A 6,000-nucleotide genomic window follows, 5' to 3' on the forward strand; every position below is an offset into this window, starting at 1 on the left:
TTTGTATTCTGCCACATGACTGAATGCTGTATGAGTTCTAGTAATATGGGGGTGGAGTCTTCTGGGTTTTCTACATATAGTGTCATGTCATCTGTGAAGAGAGAGAGTTTGACTTCTTTTGTCAGTTTGAATGCTTTCTATTTCTTGTTGTTTTCTGATTGCTGATGCTAGGACTTCTAGTACTATGTTGAAAAATAGTGGCAAGAATGGGGCATCTTTGTTGTGTTCCTGAGCTTAAGGGAAAAGCTCTCCGCTTTTCCTCATTGAGAATGACATGTGCCATGGACTTTTCATAGGTGTTTTTTATGAAATTGAGGAATGTTCCTCTATCCCTACACTCTGAAGAGTTTTAATTGGGAATATATATTCCATCACAAATGGGCTCATCCTAGAAGGGTGCTTTGAAGGTCTAAGAAGCACTATCCACTCCATGGGTGAGACCAGAAAATGAAGTTCTTCTCACTTGGAGCATTACTATTTGGGTCTTAAAGTTGTCTTGGAAATGTGGGAAACCTTGCATTTCCTGAAGCCCAAGCCTCAGAAGGTCTGAGAATAGCTGACCTTGTCAGGAGCCAGGCACAACTCCTCAGGAAGTGTTGGTGCAGGAAGGGAAGGGGCAAGGCTCTGAGGGTGGTCTGCAGCTAGAGGAATCCGGGGAAGGGGCCCTGCTTGTGGGGGACCCGCCCCAAACTCCGCCAATGCCTGTGAGGCCCAGCCAGCCGCAGCCAGCTGTACAGGTGGGAAGGGCCTCCAGGACCACCTGCAGTTACAGGGGGGCACCGGTGTAAGTTCTGGTGCTGGGATGCAGGCAGGTGTAGCAACCAATGGGCTTGGCGCACCACCCTCCCTGACCAGTCACCGTGTGGGGGTGGAGCTACCTCTCTGTGGGTGGGCCCCCAGCTGCCCCTGGATACAGCAGTGAGGCAGGAGAAGGCGAGATTGACCTGTGGGGGCTCCCTGGTGGGTGAGTACACGCTGGGGGCTGGGGTGGGGACCCGGGTGGTAGGTTGAGCTCCACGTGGGAAGTGGGGGTACTGGAAGGGGGCATGGAATGAGCTAATCCTGGGAACTCAGGTGAGTTCTCCTTTTTCCCTTGAAAGTCCCTTCTGCCCTATATCCGTTAATTGGCCATACCCCCCAGATCCTTGAACTCTAGGACGCCCACTCACCCCTGGTTTTGTGGGATGAGTTGTGGACATTTCAGGTTTCCCAGTGTTCCCCTGGAAGACTGCATGTAAGGATGGCACACAGTCCCCACGTCAGTGGGCGGCACCCCGGTCCCTGACACAGTGCAGGTAATGGATCTTGAGCAGCACCTCCAGATCAGCAGGGTCCCCCTGTTCAGGCACAAGTGTGGCAGCACCAAGCCTCAGAGCCATCCCCCAACTTCAGCATTGTGCCCTGTGTCCCTTGGAGATGGTGGTAATGGCCTGTAAGGATCATGCAGGTGGGTCCTCCAGGTTCCTGTCTCCCGCCCCAGGCACAGGTGTAGTGGAAACAGCCCCAGAGGCATCTCCTAATTTTAGCATTGTTCCCTGTGTCCCTCACGGATGGTGGCAATAAGCTGTCAGGATTGTGCAGGAGGGTCCTCCAGGTCCCTGTTCCCCCAGGCACAGGTGTGGTGGCAACAAACTTCAGAGTAGTCCTTCAACTTCAGCACCTGCCTTGCCCTGGGGTTGGTGGTCATAGCCTGTCAGGATCCTGCAGGAGCTTCCCCAGTTGGGGGCCTGGAAGCTGGATTAAAAATATATATGTATTAGACTGGTGACTAGAACAGGGTCACCCATTTAATTTTGGGAGTATCTTGGTCTCTTAGAAGAAACTACCTCCCCAAATTTTAAAGAATGAAGAACATATTTAAGGGTAAACACAATGAAGGGATGGAACATGCCCATAAAGGTGAAAAAAAATTTTTTTAAAATTCTAAAAAAGGAGTTGATATCGTAAGTTGGTTGGGAGAATAAAGAAAAAGAAAGTGGAGAGAATTTGCTTGGGCTGGAGACTAGAACAAGCCTGGAGCTAGATTCAGGGTATATTTTGATCTATTAGAAGAAGTTGTAGCCCAAATTTTTTAGAAGAAAAAACCCTATGTGTAAAAAAAATAAAGTTAGATACAATGAAAGATAAAATATGACTATAATAACAAAGGTTCAAATAGATTATGATTGGGGCGCCTGGGTGGCTCAGTGGGTTAAAGCCTCTGCCTTTGGCTCAGGTCATGATCCCAGGGTCCTGGGATCAAGCCCTGCATTGGGCTCTCTGCTTGGCAGGGAGCCTGCTTCCTCCTCTTTCTCTCTGCCTACTTGTGATCTCTCTCTGTCAAATAAATAAAATCTTAAAAAAAAAGATTATGATTATCTTTTTTAATGAAAGTATTATTAAGATAAACTAGTTAAAAAATGTTAAAAGAGGAAGGGGTAAAAGTTAAAAAAATAGCAGAAGAAAAAAAAGAAAATTTAGAAAAATTAATTAACTGCAAGACTAAATCATGGGGAGAAAGCCATGAATTCCGTGCTTTGCTTTTTCCTCTCTGGAATTCCGCTGTTCTCCTTGGTAAGTGAGCTTGGTCTTGGCTGGATTTCTTGTTGATCTTCTGGGGAGGGGCCTGTTGCAGTGATTCCCAAGTGCCTTTGCCCGGGGCCGAATCGCACCGCCCTTACCCGGGCCGGGCTGAGGGACCGCTGGGCTTTGCTTTCAGGAGCTTTTGTTCCCGGAGTCGGTGGAGTTCCGGAGGGCGGGCATGAAGCTGGCGGCCCCGGGCTCCGGCGGAGCAGCGAGAGCGCTCCCCAGTGCGCCCTCGGAGAAAAGCGCTCAAGCCCTCCCGTCCGCCTGGGCTCCGCCGCGCTCCGAGCTCTCCGAGCCTGCGGCCGGTCAAGGTGAGCCCGAGCGGCGAGCTCACGGTCGGCTCCGTCTCCGCAGCCGGCTTCCCGCTCCAGTACCCGCGAGCTGCGGCACTCAGACACCCCATCCTTCTGCGACCCCGCGGGACCTGGGGCCACGCCGACCCCGCGGGGGCTTCGCCCCGGTTCAGCCTCTGGAGCGACGTCCCTCCGCGGCACCGACTTTTAAAAGTCCCGTTTTGTGCTCCGGCGCCGCCGCTCGCCGGGAGCCGCCCCTCCCCCGCGGTCTAGGTCCTGTGCTTTGGAGTCACTTCGCCGCCGGTCCTACCTGTCGAAAGCGGTCGGTGTTCTGTTTCTAGAATTGTTGCTCTTCTTTTGTTCGATCTCCTGTCGGGTTTCTAGGTGTTCGCAATGGTTGGACAAGCGGTCTAGCTGGTCTCCTGCTACTGATGTTGTCTCAGCCTGTTACTTCACCATCTTGCGTGCGTGTGTGTTTTTTACAAGATCTTATTTGACACAGAGGGAGAGACGTCACAAGTAGGCCGAGCAGGAGGCAGAGAGAGGGGGAAGCAGGTTCCCTGCTGAGCAGAGAGCCCGATGCGGGGCTCGATCCCAGGACGCTGAGAGAGGACCTAAGCTTCAGCTTAGGCAGAGGCTTAACCCACTGGGACACCCAGGTGCCCCACACAGGTAGTGTTTTATTCTGTCCTTTTCCTTACTTCTCTGGAGGGAAAAGGAAGTGGTGACTGGAGCCTGGTTTCTGATTTGAAGAAATGGGAGATAAGAGATTTGGAAGAGCAGTGTTCATGCTGACACGGTCCTCAGTGCACAGTGAGCGAAGGTTTGAAGCTTGGACTTGGAAGTGTTGGTGTACAGGGAGGATGTTGTCCAAGTTTCCAGCACACAGAGTCACTTGGCTGGTCTTTCTGCTCGGACCAGTTCCTGCCTTGATGAGGGCAGTGTCGCGAGCAAGCCCCTGCGTCCCGCCGGGAGGTCGCGGCTTATAAGAATGAAGAGAGATTTGGAAGATGTCACTCACTTGATGTTTATTGGGACGAGGTCCGCACCGCAATCATCGCGGTTTGGCAGCTCGTCAAGTTGTCACGATGAAGGAGACGTCGCCTCACAATCTAGACAGAGAGGTCACCGCAGAAGGTGCGACTAAGAACCAGCTAGTGGTCGGCAACGAGACTGTCGGGGCGTCGGCAGCACCGGCGACGATGTTCTCCCGACAGGGAACTCGCTTCGCCTCAGTCCAACCCGATGCCTCTTTTATATGCTGTGCTAAGTCTCCTTCATGAACATATTACATCACTTGTTTTTCATATGCTTACACTCCACAAATATACACACACACGTAAACGTGTTTTTGCAACATTTTTGCAACATCATTTCACTGGTCAAAATATTTACAACTTATTGCTCTACGTTAATCTGCACACACATTAGTCTTATCACTACACACACATTGGTCTAGGCGTACCTGCCATGCTTGCTATGAATGTTTTTACCTGTTTACTTTTAGTTGGAGTAGGGGAGGCCTACTCCATTTTAATTTATTTATTTATTGCATTCATTAATTAAAGGTTCACACTCACTACAGGCAGCTTGAAAGTGGCTTGGAACCCTAGGGCACTTGAGGAATGATCGCATGGGACACCTGGGTGGGCCAGTGTAGACAAACTCAGGGAATTCCAGGGCTAATGATGAATACATTTCTGAGGCTGGAGTTTGCTTCTCTGTGAGTAGCATTGAGCCGGGGTGGAAAGCAGTCTCTGGATCTTATGACTCATCATGTGAGCAGGTCTGAGCCTGGAAGCATTGTCAGATCAGATATCTGGGAGATTGTGAGGCCATGGTGGTGGACCACCACTCTTGAGGGCAGGCCATCCTGCTCCAGGGACAGGGCTCTGCTCCCTGGCCAGCCCTACTGCTGCAGATGCACCACTATCGTTACTTTCTCTTTGGTTCTCATGCCCTCGGCTCAGCAGGGTGGTTGGTGGGAAGCAGTCCACAGGCAACTTTATTGATCCTGCCCCGGTGCCCCTTGCTTTCTCAGATGAGGTGCAGCAGGTGTCCTCTGCCTGGTGTCTATGAATTCAACCAGCAGAAGAACTTCTTCCAAAGCCACACACCTGAGAGATCCTCCACTTTCCTGTGCTATGCGGAAGAGGCCAGTTTTCATTTGGAACTGAAATCTCAGCTCCTGCTATTCGGTTCCAAGGGCACACAGCACGCCAGTCTCCAGGAAGCTCTAGTTCCGCTTGGGGCCTGATGTGCACGACTGAGGCCAAACCTGGGAAGCCTGCTGCTGCTGCTGCTGCTGCAGGTTCCTTCCGGAAAACTGTGCACCAAAGTCTGGTTTGTCATGACATCCCAGGAAAGAGGGATAGGTGCAGCACTCTGCCTGACCACAGGAGGATGCTGGATGTCGGTCACAGGTAGCTGGTGTAGGGAGGAGAGATGTCTGTTTCCCAGGACGTGGACCAGAGGGAGATTGAGGCCCTGGGATGCTTTTCTGCTCAGCTTTCTCAGGTTAGCTCCTCAGGCAAGGGGAGGAAGTGTGTGTGCTCACCTGTAATCGAGGAAGGTGTCTGGTTTCAGGTTTCATGTGCAAGTGGATTCCCCTTATGGCTCATTTCCCTGATGGTGTGGAGGGTGCATTAGGTGGACTCCTTGGCCCAGGCATCCTGACTGTGCAAGAGCTTTGGTCACCTTTTCCCCCAGGGCTCTGGACTAGGAAATTGGAGTGAGACAGAAGTGAAACCATCCATGTAGGCCTCTGTTTCTCCCTTTCCAAGATGGACTGGTGGTTGTGATAACTGCTCTGGAAATATAAAGCAGGAGGCAGGGCCGGGGTGATGAAAGGGAGGTGGGGTGGTGGTCGATGTTCACATGGGGGAAGGTGGTATTTCCCTAGGAAGGTGATACTTGAATCAAGATCTAAAGAAGGTGACTGATAACACATCAAGAGCATTCTAAATGGAAGGAAAAGCATGTGCAAAAGCCCTGGGACGGAGCATACCAGGTATGTCCAGGAGCAGCAAGAAGGCCCTGTGGCCACAGGAGGCAGCTTAGGACGTGACCTCCAGGAGGTGACAGTAGGGTGACAGAAAGCCATTACAGGGCTGTGACCCCATGGGACCTTGTTTCACTGGGC

Source organism: Neovison vison, unplaced genomic scaffold, assembly GCF_020171115.1.
Source record: "Neovison vison isolate M4711 unplaced genomic scaffold, ASM_NN_V1 Scaffold_039, whole genome shotgun sequence".
Taxonomy (NCBI): Eukaryota; Metazoa; Chordata; class Mammalia; order Carnivora; family Mustelidae; genus Neogale; species Neogale vison.